The sequence below is a fragment of the Kryptolebias marmoratus genome, linkage group LG20, assembly GCF_001649575.2.
Source record: "Kryptolebias marmoratus isolate JLee-2015 linkage group LG20, ASM164957v2, whole genome shotgun sequence".
In the NCBI taxonomy this organism is placed as follows: Eukaryota; Metazoa; Chordata; class Actinopteri; order Cyprinodontiformes; family Rivulidae; genus Kryptolebias; species Kryptolebias marmoratus.
In genome coordinates this window covers 2,402,344-2,421,001 of record NC_051449.1, presented here as the reverse complement: position 1 = coordinate 2,421,001, position 18,658 = coordinate 2,402,344, and the positions used below count along the sequence as shown (strand labels likewise).

General features: G+C 38.7%; 1 protein-coding gene across 3 annotated transcripts in view; it reads right to left on the bottom strand.

Annotated features, from left to right (window-relative positions):
* Window positions 1-18,658, bottom strand: part of LOC108243851 (neuropilin-1a-like) — a 152,771-nt gene that overhangs the window by 85,347 nt on the left and 48,766 nt on the right. For 2 of the 3 annotated variants that reach the window (XM_025008902.2, XM_025008901.2), the window contains one exon: window positions 17,877-17,905. The exons of the other annotated variant lie outside the window; for it this stretch is intronic. The gene's annotated coding sequence lies outside the window, so the exon portion shown is untranslated. The remainder of the gene's footprint in view (window positions 1-17,876; window positions 17,906-18,658) is intronic. 3 annotated transcript variants of the gene reach the window in all.

The following is an 18,658-nucleotide window of genomic DNA, read 5'->3' as shown; positions in this document are numbered from 1 at the left end:
AGTGACGTCACGTGTCTTCTTCCTGAGTTATTTGGGGTTATTTTGTATTCCATGCTACACAAACCCACAAAGAAGAGACTAGACCGCAGAAACGGTGGCGAATCACTTTAGAAACAATAAATATTGGTTAAAGTTGCGGGAAAGTTGCGGTGCTTTGGGCAAAGTTGCAAAAAGTTGAGATTTTGCGGGGTTTGCTTGGTTTTGCGTTAATAGTTGCGATCGCAACATTGCGAAATCCTGGAGGGTCTGACTTATTGGACTAAACTCATTTTCTCACACGTAATTTGAAATAGAGAAAGATGCTCAGCAACGGTAGGATTTCTAAATACTGCACATCAGGGGTGTCCAATCCTGGTTCTCAGGGCCACCATCCTGCATGTTTTCCTTGTTTCTCTGCTCCAACACACCTGATTCAGTGGTTAAATCACCTCTTCATGTTCTGCAGAAGCCTGTTAATCACTCTCAAAACTCCAAAGTTCATATCATCCTTTAACCCCCTGCTTTTGTCACTGTAGTGATGTTTTGTTTTGTTCCACTGCAGAAGACCTTTAACGCTCAGTTTTTATCTTAAACACTTGAGTAAACGTGAAGGGCGGTGAACAGCATTTCAGCTTGTAGGTTTTCACTGCCAGCTACAGTTTATTCTGCAGCTCTTACCTGTCTTTTTCTTTGAAAACTGTTTTAGAAAAAGGAAAAATAGATTTTCAGCTTAATTTCCTACCTTTATAAGACGTAAACCATCTCTGACTAGCTCCTTTTAAACCGAGTGTCTAAGTAAATATCTTCAGCGTCCGTACGCCGATTTAATCTCCCTTCTTTTCAGATCTGCCTATATTAAATATCTCCATCACAAAAACCACAACATTTATTTATTTTCCATCTCATTTCTAAACCCTAATCTTCCTCAACTCATTTCCCCATCCTCCCCACCCCACGAGCTTTCTAAATCAAACCGATAACAAGGGTAAACACATTCCCAGCACACATATGCATGTCTTCAGGTGTGCTGATAACGTGTAAGAATGCACACACCTACACATAAATCACACCTTGAAGGGGAAGATCGACAGCCGCTGCACGTGCTGCTTCGGAGGGAAATATGATGATTGAAACGGTTGATACCATGAAACGCTGATTACAGCAAGTGAGGAGGTTTGCCTATCGCACGGATTTTCCTCAAGGATATATGAAGCGTTTGCACTTGAAGGCTTTTTTAAAAATCAGGTTATAATCTTTAACTCCAAAAAAAAAAAGGGGGGGGGGTAGACGGAGAATATGTGTTTGCATCAAAACCAGTAATAGTTAAAAGTAATACAGGGTCGGCCATTTATATGGATACACCTTAATAAAATGGGAATGGTTGGTGATATTAACTTCCTGTTTGTGGCACATTTCAAGATGGGTGGTGACCATGGCGGCCATTTTGGGTCCAACTTTTTTTTTTTTTTTTTTTAATGCGAAGAGGGTCATGTGACACATCAAACTTATTGGGAATTTCACAAGAAAAACAACGGTGTGCTTGGTTTTAACCTAACTTTATTCTTTCGTGAGTTATTTACAAGTTTCCCACCACTGATAAAATGTGTTCAAAGTGTTGGATTGTCGATGCAACCCTCCTCTCCCACTCTTCACACGCTGACAGCAACACCGCAGGAGAAATGCGAGAACAGGCTTCCAGTATCCGTAGTTTCAGGTGCTGCACATCTCGTATCTTCACAGCAGAGACAATCGCCTTCAGATGACCCTAAAGATAAAAGTCTAAGGGGGTCAGATCGGGAGACCTTGGGGGCCGTTCAACTGGCCCACGACGACCAATCCACTTTCCAGGAAGTGGAAGTGGGAGAAGAGGGTTGCATTAACAATCCAACACTTTGAACACATTTTATCAGTGGTGGGAAACTTGTAAATAACTCATGAAAGAATAAAGTTAGGTTAAAACCAAGCACACCGTTGTTTTTCTTGTGAAATTCCCAATAAGTTTGATGTGTCACATGACCCTCTTCCCATTGACAAAACAAAAGTTGGACCCAAAATGGCCGCCATGGTCACCACCCATTCATATACTAATGTGCCACAAACAGGAAGTTAATATCACCAACCATTCCCATTTTATTAAGGTGTATCCATAGTAAATAACAGCCATGCAGCACATAAGGAAGAGCTCTGAGGTTAATTTATGTTTTGTATAAATTCAGCACAGGTTTGAACATGCACCTGAACCCACATCTTTTTTTATGGTCTGTGCAAACTAAATTAAGAATATAGAACTCGTGCAGGCTTGTTTCCCCCCAATATACCTTGTTTAATTATCACAGAAACACTTTTTTTATCAACACCTAATGGAAAACTACATTGGGATCATTTTATATTCAGCCGAGCGTCATTTCACATGTCTGAGTCTGTTCAATAGGTTCACTCTCTGAAAACGATCTTCATTTTAATAAATGTATGATACCGATCACACTTTGACAGCTAAACAGTCTTGTTCTTTGCCTCGGCACATTTACTGCACAATAAAATCATGTAAATGACTTTACAGCGCCAAGTCTGAGCTTTAATTTGAGATGGCTAATGTCTGTAATTAAATAACCTGAACCTCCAGAGCAAAAAAAATATAAAGCCACCCAAATAATTACAGCCTGCAATAATGGGATAGTTATATCTCTAATGGAAAATTTTCATTTCTTACGCTGCTGACCTCCTCAGGCAGTACGCGATCTGTCACCTTTAATTCACAATGTAGACACACTCCATACTAATTGCTAATAACCGGTAATAAGAACCTACATTTTAAATCACCCAATAGCTTCAGAGAGTTATAACTATTAAAAGCAGCTTATACTTATGACAAGCCGACCCATCCGACACCAACATTTGTGTAATGAGCAGTTTAGAGTCTGGAAACAGGAATAAAACAACACGGGAGACTTCAGAGTTCACCGTCCTCGTTAACCAAACAGGTATTTTCTTAAATACAATTCTTAAATAGATAAAAAAGAAAAACTCAAAGAGCATCATGTAAAAAAAAGGCACAAAACAGGAAGATCCACCTAATATTAAGGAGCCAAAATATCCGTCATCAAAAATCAACTTTATTCATAAAGCATGCTCGAAACAACCACTTCTGCACAATAAACCCATAAAAGCAACAAAAAACTAATAGCCTAGGGACATTAACACAAAAGAAACCTGCTCCAGTCATTTATCTCCATTAGTAAATTTGCAAAAAAAATTAAAATGCCAAACTACTTAAAATGCTAAACTCAATAATAGCAATTAAACACCAAAGGAACAGTCAAACTGTGCTTTAAAACCCTCAATACGGCTGATTCCATGGTTTTTGGGGTCACAACAGCAAAAATCCATCCATAAAAACAATCTCCCTTAATAATTGGAACGAGGAGCATCCAAAAGAAGCTGCTCAGGCGCTCTACAAGGTTTAAAATTAAAATAAAAAGTTTAGCTAACCAGGTGAAAGACCAGGCAAAGCTTTAAAGATGAGCAAGAGAAGCTGAATTTACTCACGCAGCAGTCAAAATTTGCTTTCAGTTTACTGCACTTGCAAAGACGAGCTCATCTTTAAGATGCCCGCTACGTTCCGTGTTGATGTGAGCGTTCAGAAATTAGGCAGGGACTGTGGAACCATAGGAGGCGTGGAGCATCAAACGTGCGTCAGAGATCTTAGGTTCTGGCTGGTTGCAGAACCCTCTGTCATAATTACGACGCAGGCAGACCCTTTCAGTTCTGTGACTACCTGCGTTGGTGGCTCAGAAGCATAACAGAAGCAGGTTGACTTCAAACCCCTCTTTAAAACTGTACTGCAGCCAGCCTCTAGGGGCGCTTGTCCTTTCTTGACTTCAACATGTATATGTATTTAAATTTCTCTTCCTTTTTTTGCCGTTTTGCTAACGTCAACGCCATCGCCACAAATGGGTTCAGCATTAACTGGAACAGACTCATCCGGACCCAAATATTTTTCCCCCAAACAAAGAAAGAGAAACTTATTTAAATTCAAAGTAGTGCAGTCAAGAACCGATTTAAAAATAAATACTTCAATTTAGGAGAAAGAAGTGATCAAACACCCCAGCATGTCGTCCTTTTTCGTTTCCTCTGCAGACTCGGGACGACTTCCTTGTATTTCTTGTTGACGTGTCTTCACTCTGCAGGTGTCCTTATCTGTGGCTAATATTAGCCTGAAACAACGTTGGATCAACCGGTGACGGGAGGAGGCAGGGACGCTGTTTCGCTGGTCCCACAGGACCATCTGTTTTAACAAGCACACAGGGTGAGATAATTGCATCGTGTTCGGCTGCCATTCTCATCCTCGGCTGCAGCTGCTGGTCTCTTCGGCTCCTGCGACCTGGCTGAGCGGAGATGTCTCGGTATTTTAATGCTGCTTTGTTTGGCGCTCATGCAGATGAGGAAACTGTTGACCCTCATTTGAATCAGAAACGTATTAGCACGAGTGGGATGTCAGTAATTAGTGCCTTTTCTTCTCGGCTGCGAGCGGAGGGTGAGAACCCGTCACGTGCGGTCGCCCTTATGTCAAGAGGAACGAAACCGTAACCTTTACAAAACCCAACGGGCCTTCAATTGAATATTATTGAGCCAAACACAGAGCAGAGATCAGATACGCCATCGTCGAACAACAAGATGCAGAAAACTGACTCTTCCTGTCATCATTCCCAGCAAGCGGATCTCCATATGCCTGGACAAACCTAATTAACACCGTCACTTATTAGCACTGAGCTTTTTTCCCTCTAATTAGACGGCTTTCATATGAGTGACGGCTCGACAGTGTTCCTTGGCCTTGAACGCATCACAGAACCATACAGGGTCTTTGCACAGGGGCGACGTTCCTCATCTTTAAAATCAGCCACATTTATGCAAGCCGGCGCCGAGCTATTAATCACCACGTCATTAGTTATGCATCAATTACTTGTGATGCCCACCACGCTTTTTGATTAGAGGCTGGGCAAACTCTGGAAGACTGATTTGGTGAATATTCATCAATTATCTGTTAAACGCATGACATTTCTGGTCTTCTGATTCTCCCTCTTAACATAAAAAAAATTTAAATAAAATCTAAAACTCATCTGAAAGGATCGAGGGGTCCTTAAAGCTCACGTTTGGTGACAAATTCATGCAATTTAGCTGCTCCATGATGGATATACATATATGTAGAGTTTTTTTTTTAGTAAAATAATCTGTTATCCATCCATAAATTAAAAAAAAAGTTGTTTAATTTGTTTCATTACACATTGATTGCAAACTTTACTGTTTATACCCTATACAACATCAATTACAACACGGTTTGATTTAGTACAATCTGTTGCTGTGCCTCGTTTTCAGCATCCTCGCTTCCCTCTGGAGACACTGAATTAGAGAACCATTTACCACAGAGCTCAATATGAAAAGAAGACATTATCCTGAGCTCCCCTGGGTGCTGTAAGAACAATTTTTAGCCAGACGCTGTGATGAAGTTCACAGAACTATAGAAACAAAAAAAAAAAACACCTGAGCTTTTCCGAACGTGAAGCTGGTGCGCTGAATTCATCAGGATCTGAACGCAGAAAAGCAGCTTTTCAAACAGTTTTTAATTTTCTTTTGTCCTGACGAAGCAGCGTACAAGGACCACGTTTATGGCCTCCACGGCAGGAAGAAAAGCCTAAAAGCTCCTCATCATCAACTTTTATTCTGAAATAACAGATGTTTTACCCAGACCTTAAATGTGAAATCAAAGATAAAACTGAGCTCTTATCTGTCTGATAAATTCCCACTGAAGAAGCAAACTTCTTTCATAAAATTCTCAGTCACTAAACAAGACATTTTGGGAGTCATTTGATGTTTATCTATCTAAATCTTTTGGCAACACCTCCTAAAATGTTATTCATGAGTTTGTAAACATAATTTATAAAACGGTGCATGAACTGTAACAGACTCATTACCTGACGTTTAATGTCTTTTTCATTTAAATATCAGACATTTGTCAGTAAGTTACCTGAATTTGTGGCACTATGAGCAGTTGTAGATGATTGGTTTGTTTTGGCAAATAAAGTTGGTTAATTAAGCTAAACAAATTTTACCTGAATGAGAACTAATATGGCATTTCAAAGTGAGCCTAATTTCTTATTATTAATGCTTTATAAAGAGTTAAACTCAATTTTTAAACCCTTAAATCTTAAATAACTGGGCCTCTTATTAGGAAGTTGTGTCTTTTTAGCATTTTTCATGTTGGCTGTTTAGCGGGCCTTTGGTACTATTAGTTAGCCTCTTGTACCGTTAGCTTAGCATTATCATGTTTCAGTTTATGTTAGCTTATTTAGCCTTCCTGTACATTTAGTTTAGTTTAACAATAACAATACCTAACATATGAGCTAAGATAGATTCCTGATTGTTGTTTAGTTTGGCTTTAACTTTATAATGATTTCATTTAGATTTTAGCTACTATTTTGACCGTCTTAGCTCATGTTTAGTTTCATGACTTTATTTAGATTATCTCATATTTCATTTAGATTATACATGCTTGATGTTTTTATTTTCTGTGTTTCTATATTTGATGTTTTTATCTGTACTTTTGGATCGCCTTGTTGCTGAAAAGTGCTATATAAATAAATTTCACTTCACTTTTTTTAAGCAAATACAAATAATAAATCTACGGCTTCACCCTCCTGTCCAGATAAAGATAATTAAATCTATTACGGTGGGCGACACGCAGTCTTTCAATCAATGCTAGCTTCATTTCATCTTCGTGAACATTTTTGCACAAACCTAAAATATGAGAAGTCGTCTAGTTTTAATAAAAGTTTAATTCCTTCCCCCTCATAAATCCGCGCCTAACGAGGTAAAGTCAAAGTCTGAGGAGAAAGCGATGGAGGTCCATCACCCCCAGGATTATGAAAAACAACAAAAAAACGAAGGTTATTGTAATGCCTTCTAACGCTGCTCCATTCAGAAGTCAAAGGCTGAGAATAAAAGCATTTTAATAAAAACCTGGGTTAGCGGACATGAAAAGAAAGTGCAATGAAAAGCTTCTCCAGATTAATTGACACTCGTGGGTCCATTAAATACTTGCAATAGGCTGGTGTAATTTCTCTCGATCAGAGCACTCAATTCAGCGAGGTTCAAAAGCGATCATAGGAGTTAATTACGTTCAAAAGAGTGCTGCAGTTTCATCACACAGGACTGTGAGGATTAATGGCAGGCGTCACAGAAAAATCTAATAGAAGAGTGATTAGCATTCTCAGGAGACAGCCAAAGACTCGCTGCACTGGCTGATAATCAGAGCGTACGACTCCGCTGCAACTTGACACAACATGCAATTTTACAGCAAAAAGAGCAGATTGATGTGGAGGGTTGAGTTGTTTTTAGGGGACAATGAAATGAAAAGGTCCTGTTGTCCTTGAATCGTGAAACGACATCATTCTGTCAGCTTGTAATGAATTTCTCCTTAAACCTTCGGGGTTTTTTTGAGTTTCCCTCTGAAATCAATAAAAGTTTCCATTCATCTACACCAAGCCTAATCACGGTCACGTTCGATTTAAAGTTCTCAAACTTAAAAATGATTGGATTTCTAATACGATTTTCTTCTAAAACTATCAGATAATTTATAATTCAAGGTCTGCTGCTGATACTTTTACTTTAAATAAAACTTCAGAAAAGTTTTTATGTGGGCTGTAGCCTTTAAGTTTCATGTTGTCCTTTTAAAGTTAACATTTATAAATGTTATTTATTTGTTTTATTGTATAAATAAAGAGGGAACAACATTCCTTTCTGTCAATAAAAGAGTTTTAAAAGAACACTAAATAATCTCGTGCAATAATAATAAGAGCTCACAGTCAGGGTATGAGTTGGGGATGACTCTCAGCTACTACCACATCAGATTTTAGCTCAATATCTGTCCAATTAACTGCGTTATAGCTATATGCATGTTGTCTAATATTGATTAGCTGTGGCGTCCATTTTGAATTGGACTGACTCCAAAAGTTAATCCGATGTAGACGTGCAACGAAGGATTATTTTCTGAAAGTTTCATGAAAATCCATCCAGTGGTTGATGAGATATTTTGCTAACAGAGCTGACTTTCTGCCGTTCGTTAGCACTCAGAATGTGTGTTAGGGATCAGTCTCAGCTACTACCACGCCACATTTTAGGTCTGTTTGTAGATTTGCAGCCCTTTCTGCATTTGCTATGGTTAATTAGTTGTGGCGACCATCTTGAACACGAATCCAATGTTACTTTAAGTATTTTATTTTTTTTAAAGTTCAGTGGTTTGAAGGAGATTTTGCTAACAGGAGCGCAGTTACATGATCGCACGTCTTTCTTCATTAAACATGAGACAAGATGCAGGAAAACACACATTTACTTTCTTTTTTTTTCCTGTTTCAAAAAAAAATCTGAGCTCCAGAGACGGTTTTTAAACAATTCACTGACAAACCGGGACGAATCCTCTCCAGATGTAATGTTCGTGGCCCATTTTATAACCATCCCTGAACTGGATTTGCACCTTTACCCCTGAAAACAAACAGTAAATGTGTTGAAGTGAGCACATTAAGCCCGATCCCTCATGCGTGGAGCCACACAGCTGTGATCTTTGAGGAGATGTTTGGGTTGTTTTGCATTTTTAATTCATCCGCCTCAAGTGCAATTCCCGAGTTAGAAAATATTTACTTCAGCACATTTGCATACAAAGCAGAAACAACATTTAGAGACCGAACTTCAGTTTTCAGCCTTAAAGCAAAGTTACGTCACGGGATCGGCATCAGCTGATATCTGCAGAATCACATCAAGCTAAAATCATCTTTTATTGCTGATGGACAGTTTTAGATGGGATCAGCTGAGTTAAATTATAATGTAAATTTGGATCTTGACTCATTAACTCATAAAGCTTCAGCTTTGCTTTATTTATGACTGACCTGCAGCCAGAAGTTTGTTGCCGACAACAAACCTATGAATGAATATGACATTAACAGCTGAATGACCTTTATTGATAGCTGAAGGCTGAAGGTACAAGTTGTTTATGCATCTAATATCTAATGTAAAGTATCCACCACGCAGCATATTAAAAATCACTCCCATCAGTAGCTTAGGGGGTCTGCAACCCATGGCTCCAGGGCCACATGTGCAGTGGTGGACGAAGTACTCAACTATAGTACTTGAGTAAAAGTATCGATACTCATGGTCAAATCTTACTCAACTACAAGTAAAAGTTGCTCGGTCAAAAATGTACTCGAGTTAAAATACTGAAGTACTCACTTTTGAAAATACTTAAGTATTCAAAAGTATGTGCATTTAAAAGTACTTAAGTATTCAAAAATACAAATAAAATTTTCTAATATCAGTATGTTGCTGTATTATTTTACAGAAACTTGTAACTTTCAGAAACCACCTGATGTATGGACGCGTAGAAACACTCTGCTGCAACTTCTGCACCACCTGGAAAGAACTTCAGGATAAAAATGCCACAAAAAAATAAGGATTTTTTATGTAAAAACCCACCAAACCAGAGAGTCTTGGTTCTCCTCACACTTTCACTATGGAGCAGAGGTTAAAGGTTGAATCTGTTACCACGAAGTAACGACCAGCTTCCTGGAAATGTAGTGGAGGGAAAGTTATAAGTTCCCCCCCCAAAAAAAATTACTCAAGTAAAGTAAAGATTCTTAAAAAATGTACTTAAGCACAGTAATCAAGTAAATGTGCTCCGTTACTGTCCACCACTGCACATGCGGCTCTTTGACCACAAATAACACAGAAATGAAGGTCCTGATGCCGAGCCAAGTCCTTTCCTTGTTTCTCTGCTCCAACACACTTGATTCAGAGGTTAAATCACCTCTTCTTGTTCTGCAGAAGCCTGTTAATCCCCCATTGATTCAAATCAGGTGTGTTGGAGCAGAGAAACGAGTAAAACATGCAGGATGGCTCTCCAGGACCAGGATTGGACACCCCTGCATTAAACAGAACCGGAGGCCTCCGTGTCCAACTGTCCCCCTCCTTTAATGCTGTTAATGCGAGGATCTCTTATCCCTAAGCAAGCAGCCATCAGGAACCTAACGATCAGTCGTTAGGCCGACGGTCCTGTTTCGCATGAGAACTGGTTTTGGGCGCCACACCCAGCTGGTTGATTCACTCTGAAGCTGCTCAGAACCCGTCCAGAGGACCTGACTCAGCCCTGTTACACAGAAATGAATGTTTATGAATTTATAATCATGATAACGAAGGCTCCGCCCAGTTTCATGCAAATTATTAACTCCTATTACTACAAGCAGTGAAAACAGGTCAGATGTTAGCCACTGCATTACAGTGACTGTTTTTAAGAAAGTTCATCATTTTTAAACAAATTTGAAGCAAATTATTGAGAGTTCTCAATAATAAATAGGATTCACACGTTTCCTTTGTTGTCCTTTCCATATCCATGATATTAGAGACTAAAGTGATTAACAAAATCAACATATAAAGGTAAACATAAAGCAGGTAAACAGGGTATATAAAACCATTTTTAAGTATTAAAGCCTGCCTGAATAAAAAGGATTGGGTTTAAAAAGGCCAACATTTCATTTTTTTATGTTTTTGAGCTCTTCCTGTGTGTTAAAAGGGCAGAAATGGCTCGTTTGCAGTCGCTGAGGTTTCTGATGCACCGGGTGTCGCCGGTGCCGCTCGAGCATCACGCCCGCCCCTCCCACTGGTTGTTGAAGCTTTTCATTGCTCCGCCCCCTCTCAAGCTGCAGGCTGATTTTATTTCAATTAATTAGCATGGGTTCATGTGTGCGAGCCCCCCCCCCTCCACCTTCCTCATAGGCACCCCTGACAATCTAATATGCAAATGTTAATTAGAAATTGATGAATTGCAGGAGGGTTTGAAGTAATGACATCCCAAGGGGGGAAACTTCACCAGAAAATTTGGTAATCTTCACTGGCAGCGTTGCTACGCTAACACAATGAGTGGAGAAATGCACCTTCAAGCCAAACATAACTGCTGAGATAAACAGAGGAGGGATGTGAGGAATTTATCATTTCAGAATGTGAGGAGGAACATGTTGTGAGACACTCGGCTGACGTCGCTGCGAGCGGTGCAATCTGTTTTACTTATTTAATTTAACATATGTTGAACTAAACATGCAGAATTTTGTTTCTGGACATAAAAATACCAAATGAGTCGTTTAAAGAAAACAAAATATAGTTTCTAAGCTTCAGGTTTCATTTGTGATTTAGTTGCATTCAGGATTACTTTATAGGAAAAATACATTTTATATCTTTGTTTAAAACTAAAACAGAAGCCTTCAAACAACTCTTATCGCACCACAAAAACGATGTCTTTAAAAGGTTTTATAAGCTCCTAAAAAGACAAATTACATAGCAGCTCCGATCATTTTAAAGCAGATTTTCCTCCCCTCACGATGTCTTATGGAAGCCTGGAGAGGACACACTTATTTACAGGATATCTCGAAACAAAACCTTTTTTATCGTCCAAACATTTAGCTTTTTCCAGCTTTAGTTCTTCCCTGATAACTAGAAATCAGTCTGAAAATCCCAACAAAAGGAGTTCTTCATAAAAACAATCGAACTCAAGCTAAAAAATGTCACATCAGGAACCACCTACTGATGTATTTACACTTGCTACAGTAACACTGAATGATAAAAGAATAACAAGAATTGTTCATTTTCACACCACAATTATCTAATTATGAAAACAAAGCTTGTTTTCTTGAGATAATATAAAAACCAGCTTTGTTAACTTGCAGCATGTAGCTGTTCCCGGATACTATTTACAAAAATCACACAAATGATCTGATATTTTCTTAAAAAAATATAAAATATAATCCAGTTTCCAGTCTATCTTTAACTCTTGATGCAAGTAAAAATCCTCACTTTGGCCTGAATGGATTAAAGAGAAAATATTGTTTTCAGAGCCTAAAAACTGCATTTGTATGGTTAAAAAACAAACAAAAAAACAGTTAAACCTCCAATTTAATCTGTTCCAACAGATGATTTGCATTTTAAAAATCTGAATTTTAAATTAATGGGCATCAAAATGATTCCAAAGCCACCTCACCTCTGCAAAGAAACCCCAGAAAATTACAATTTAAGAACATTTAAGATGCCAAACGTTTACCTGAATTGTTATTTTCAGCACAACAGACGCGTCCTTACCCAATATCTTGACTAGAAGCATCAAATTGTGAATATTAAAAAGAAACAAAAAGACAAAAAAAAAACGGTTTGTCAGTCAGCGGCGGTGGATAATTTGTAATTTTAAAACTTTATAAGTAGAAGTTTTGATGCATCTGTGCAAACAGGATTGAATATTTGTAGGAGTTTTAATAATCTCTCATAGATGGATTAGTCTCTTAACCCTCACATGTTCCCCAAACAGTTAAAGCAGAACTTCAAGTCTTAAACAACACTGTTATTAAAGCATTTCATTAAAAAAAACTGTCGTATCATCTGACCAGAAGGCAGCTATAAAGTACAAACTGATCGTAGAAACATCCACCACATGACAAACGGTGACTAAAAGGGTTTTATGGAGGCGGCTGAATGAACTGAGGGAAATATTCTGCTCAACTTTGAAAGAAAAAGAGATCTTTGTGGGAAAAGGTCAACTAAAGGATGCTGGCGGAAAAAAAACAAGTCTAATTGGAAATGATATAACGAGCAGCAGTGAGGAAATTGAGGAAATGCCAAATAAACCAGGCTGTAAAGTTATAAGAAATGTTAAAATATTAGGAACAACTACTTTTTTTTTTACTTCCCACTGGAGACGAGTTGATCAACGGAGACAGAAACGGGAATTTATTCTGCTTTAACCCGTGAATAAGAAGGTTAAAGTGGAAAAGAAAGGATGCACGAGACGCTGTTCATATGGAGGTATAATGATGATAAAAATAAAAGATAAATCACTAACTTGGCTATCCTCTTCTATAAAGTGATAATTTCCTCCAAACTGAGTCAAACTGATTTAATACGAAGCAAAAACGCCACAAAGCTTTTCCAGGAAAAATGCCCCGAATACAAAATATATACATTTCATGACAAGAATTGCATTTTATGCAGAAATCACCCCAGGGTTCAAGTATTACTCTCCATAGCTTGCAAAAAAAAGAAAAAAAATAGGAAAATTAACTGAGCGTAATTATAATTACCATCTAATTTTAATATTAATTTGCAAACCTTTGACAATCAGCGTACTTTGAAAACACTTTAAGGCTAATTTTTTAGATAGAAAACAAAATATGGTGCATGTGGCAGCTGATTCTAACGGAGCATTCAGGACTGGTTTGTGGTTTAGCATTTAAACCACCCAAAAATAATCCTTTAATATGACTAGAATGGTTGAATTAAACCATCACCTTCATGCTAACTTACTTATCCAGAAACATCTTTCCACTCAGTTTTTATTTGTATATTTAAGAACAAATCCTCCGACATCTACCTCAGGTTTTATCTGCGAAGGAGAAAATAAATCGTCCCAGTAAATAGGTTTCATGTGGACTGTTTGTACTTATAGGACTGTTGTTTAAAGGAAAGTATGCAGCGTTTGAGTGTTTTCAATTTATTTAGCATTCACATATGGAAACGCTCCTGTTTCCAGCGTCTTGGACAAAGATGAATCAGAGGCCAAATACTCAAATATTGGCAGAAAAATCCACATCTGGATATCTAGCTGCAACAAAAAACAGGTTTCTATAAAGCGTTTGTTAAAAAAAAGGTACTGTTTTTGCTTTTATGTACACACTTTTCCACAGGCGGGAAAACAAACGGTTTCTGTTGCTGCTGCAGAAATTGTGTAGGTTCAAATTCTCTGCAGGAAAAAAATACAAATTCAATTAAAAAACAATTTTTCCTTCAATGAACGCACATCATTCGAAACTTTGCATGCCAAAACTTTATAAAAAAAGTTCATTAGGATCCAAAACTGTAAGAGTTTTAGCCATTTTTGTGTTTGCCAAGTTCATTTAGAAGTGGTGGGCTTCCTAAATTAGACAAAACAAACACAACTGCATGTAAAAAAAAAGAAACCAGATTCATTAAAGTTGTTGGCTTTATTCGCTCTGAAAGAAACATTGCTGCCAAAGCCGAGCAGTTTAACCATCCTCGTGTTTCCAGAGTAAAAAAAGATCACCAGATCTGTCCAAATGTCAGCGGATGAGCATCTTTTTCTCTTTTGTTCTGCAGGAAGTAAAACTACTGAAGCTTTAAGAACAGAAATAGTTTCCCTGTCAGCAGACTGTGATGAAGAAGGGAATATTCCGAGTTGGAAGGGCGACGTAAACAAGATGAAGAAGATGGGAAAACGCATCAGAAAAGTTAGTGCGCTCATAAAAACTGGTTTTGTTTCTGCATGTGACAGATGCTACAAATCAGAAGTGATGAAGGAGGCAGCAGCCATTCAGCTCTTCACTCGAGCTTTCATACAGATCAAAGCCCGAGCATTTATTTAATAATTCGGCCCTCACCTGTGCAAGCAGAAATACAGCAGGATCGTCAGAGTCCTTTGGAAGCTCGGTGACTTATGAGACAATAAGATGTAAAGATGGTGCAGACAGCAGCCCGCGCCTCATCCATCAAAACACCGAGTGTATAGAGAGGAAGAAAACTATTTCAGGTCATCATTCAAAGTAAATGTCATGCTGTCATTTCTGCAGAAGCAATAACACCAGCTTATTGTCAAATTATTGATGGAAAGACAAACACTGCGATGACTGCGCGAGAAAAACCTGGAAGCAGGTTTAGAATCAGGTCACTGTCGTCTGAAAACAGAAATGAGCAGAAAAAGTTCCTGCAAATCACGACACCTGTCAAATCAACAACCGTCTTCTCCCTTCTACTTATTATTGTCTGTTAGGACAAGTCTTTAGGACACATAAACAAGAAAAGCAACAAATTCAAAGTTTCTGGAACTTTAAACTTAATGAGGTCATTTTCTTTTAACCAAGGAGCTCGACCGTTTCTATAAAACGTGATTCAACCACTTTCTGCTGAAAACAGTCAAAATATTTCCCTTCCAGCACAGGTTAGAGCAGTGGTGCCAAAGTTAGGGGTCAGGGCCCCTGTGTGGGTCATGAAACATCAAGAAAGGGTCCTCAGATGTTAACTTACATTTAAATATGACATGTTCTTCCCAAAGAATGAAAATAAATGGTAGTAATGAGTAAACAATGTTGCCCAACTTTCCTGACTCACTTTATAATTGAAATGATAATGATGTGGTTCTTTGAATGACCTCAGTTTGGACAAATAACCAGTAATTACAGATAAATTAACAGCCAGTCAAAGTGGTTTTTAAAACAACCAATCTGAAAAATGTTACAGCAGTTCATGCAAACTATTTTATAAACCTTGACACTGCTGTTAGTTTCACACTTCATGGTCATCCCAGCAAAAATCTCATGATATTCCAGCAGAAGAGCCTCAGATTTCATTGGAAGCTGCGCTGATAAATAACCTTCTAACATCAGTTACATTAAATTGACGTCAGTGTAAAGTTTCATTAAATAGTTTTTGCAGAAAGCCTTAAAAAAATAGTCGACTGGACTTTAAGATGGCAGCAATCCACTTTAATCAGAGGCTCTCTTTGATGAGCAATATTTAAAAACCAGAAGCCCTCAGAGCGCAAACCTCCACTGACAGTTCGATCCGGGTCAGAATCTGGATCAGAACCAGAATTTAATCCAACATATCCTGAACATTTCATCCAGATCTGACAAAAAAAAAAAAAAAGAACAACGGACACAACCGGAAACAAAAGGGTCACATTAGGGCACGGACTGATCTGGAACCTTGACCTTTGACCTTATCACCACCAAAATCTAATCACTTGTTCCAACAGAACCTCGTCGGTGGAGGTAATGACTCATCATCACCTGCCGCTGCTAATGTTTCCTCTGTTATCAAAATATCTCATGTTCCAATAAAAGGATCTTAATGAAACTTGAATTTAACCATCAGATGTTCCCCTTCAGGTCATTCCAATACAAGATGACTGCCACGGCTATCTGACATCAGCCAACGCAGAAACGGCTATGACCCAGAATCTGATGTGGGAGGATTTCAGCGTCATTAAGTAAACATCTCGTGCAATCAGGGGAAAGTTTGCATTCGATGTTTAACCAAAATGGCTACAACTTCATTTCTCAACATGTGATTTTAGATTAAAACTTTAGCATGAAAGGCAGCAGGTGATGTGCATTCCTTTGAGGAATGCGAAGCCTTTATTTTAAAAATGAATTTATCAATAAATGCTTGCGAGTTTTGGAAACTCTGTCCAGAAGGATAAAATGATCAGAGCCGAAATTCCTCTGACGATCTCCACGTTTTCAGTCCTCAAAAACATCCACCGCAGCTAAAGATGGAATTAAGAAAACATCTGTTGCACAGCGCTCCATTAGAGGCCAGTGTCATTGCACGAACATTAATCAATTTATCACCGAGGAAAACACGCGGCCGGTCTGCTGGCAGACACATCAAAGGCTCGAGGCGTCTCCGGAGCCGTTTGGATCAACTCCCCCTTCCCTTCCTTGATGTCCGTCTCTCAGATGACCCGATGAGAAAACGGCCCGAGCTCCTCTGCAAGGACTTCACGCAGTTTGGTTACATCTAAACCCAGCCGCGCCTCCGTTTTACAAAGTTTCCGCTGAACTCCGCGTGACTTCATTAGTCAGCTGAAACCGAAAGAAAACTTTGATCCGAGTCAACGCAGAAGGAAACGCCAGACGTCTGAAAGCTTGAATAAAAGGTTCTGGAGGAACGAAACTCTCAAAGTGAACGGTAGTTTTATGTGCGGTAATATCTTTCTGTTTTAAGGTCACAGTTTCAGTATCTGCCGGAAAATTTTAAAAACAGTCACTCCTTCATATAACTCTACCAACACTGAATATTTATTCGAGGTTTGTGCAAATATCGCACCAAATATTCAAATTCTGCTTTTCTTCTTTGCTTTAAATACTTCATTAGCTTTCAGATACATGCAGAACGCACACAGAGTCAAAATTAGCCGAAATTCTGCCTTTCAAAACATGATCACCAACTTCTGCAAACATATACCTCTTACTTTCACAACAGTTTCTGGTACAGATACGAGTTATACGTCAAAGCGAAGGGATTATTGTCTTCTTTCGTCTCTAACGGCTGCAGGTATTACGCTTTTCTCTCAGTTTCTCACACATGTGCTTCAGTAGACTTCAGGTATTTTTCACACTGTAGAAACTTTAAAACTTCCATGTGACGATCAGAGTCTTCGAGATTTCTTATGATCCGAGTTATAGTTTTAGCACAGCAACTGTTTGTTTGAGGCTTACTTTTTAGTCCGCGGCAGTTGATTTAATTGTTCTGCCTTTTTGCTATTTTGGATGGATGTTTTAAAAGATGCAAATGAGATGTTCTTTCGGCTGCTTCCTTCCTTAGAGGTCGCCACAGCGAGCAAACTCGCATGAACGTTTTGGCGATTGTTTGACGCCGGATGCTCTTCCTGCTCGAACCGTCAGACCGCGGCACTGACCACCAAGCTACCCCAGTTTGAAGGATGCTAATAAAATTTAATATTAATCTTGTATGTTAGGTTTAAATTTGTGGTTTTTGAGTTTGAGCAAATGTAGAAATATGCAGACATCAAAAGCTGGGGAAGCATCGACTTACAGACAGGAGTTTTGTTTTGTGACCTTTCAAAAAGCAGCTAAATTTAGCTTAATAATCATCTTCCTGGCTGTCAACCGCCCAACAAGCCTCTCCCCTCACCTGCCTCACCCGTCCATCTCCCACCGTCTCATTATCAGAACTCCCGGGCGGTTCTGTCAGGTTTGAGTGTCGGGCCGTGAAGCTTGTCTGTTACACGTCACGGCTGTTATTAAAGAAAAAGCTTCACGGCTGCTGGGTCACCTTACCTGAAGCAGGAGATCGAGTGGTGAAGCATCTGAAAACAGAAACCATTCATTGTTACTGAATGCACTCATAATTTAACAAATTCTTACTTAAAGCTGCTGAAAAGACAGGAGAAAGGAAGACGACGTCTGTGTTTTTGTACAAAAATGACTTTAAATCAACATATTTTAAAGATATTAAGCTAGAATTTGATCTGAAACTATGAGCATCTTCTCCAAACACAACATTTCGTCTTTGCTTAAAACCTTGACAGTAACTGAGTCTGTTAGCAAAATATTTATTGAACTACAGGACAGATTTCCATAAATCTCTCAGGAAGTAACTATTGGATGCACATCTACAGCTGACTCAACCTTAGTCTACACAAAAATAGCTACAGTTCAGTCGATTTGACAGATATTGTGATAAAATCTGATGTGGTAGTAGCTGAGAGTCATCCACAACACGTACCGATCTGCACTTTGTGAAACGTGTGTGAATGGATGAATGAGACTTGTGTAAAATCGTTTTGAGCAGCCAGATTAAAAAAAAAGCACTTTATAAATGCAGGTCAGCTCCCATGAGATTGTTTTCAAGATGGCTACCGTTCCATTTTTCAACACAAGGTGAGTTTAGGACACACGTGTCAAACTCAAGGCCCGTGGGCCAGATCCGGCCCTCTGTAACATTTCATCTGGCCCTCCAGTCTGGGACAGATCGAGTCTCTGATTCTTATTTTGCTTAAAAAAAACTGAGCCTAATTAGTGAAGTTTTCTCTTGACAGTGACTTAGAAGCCAACAATAT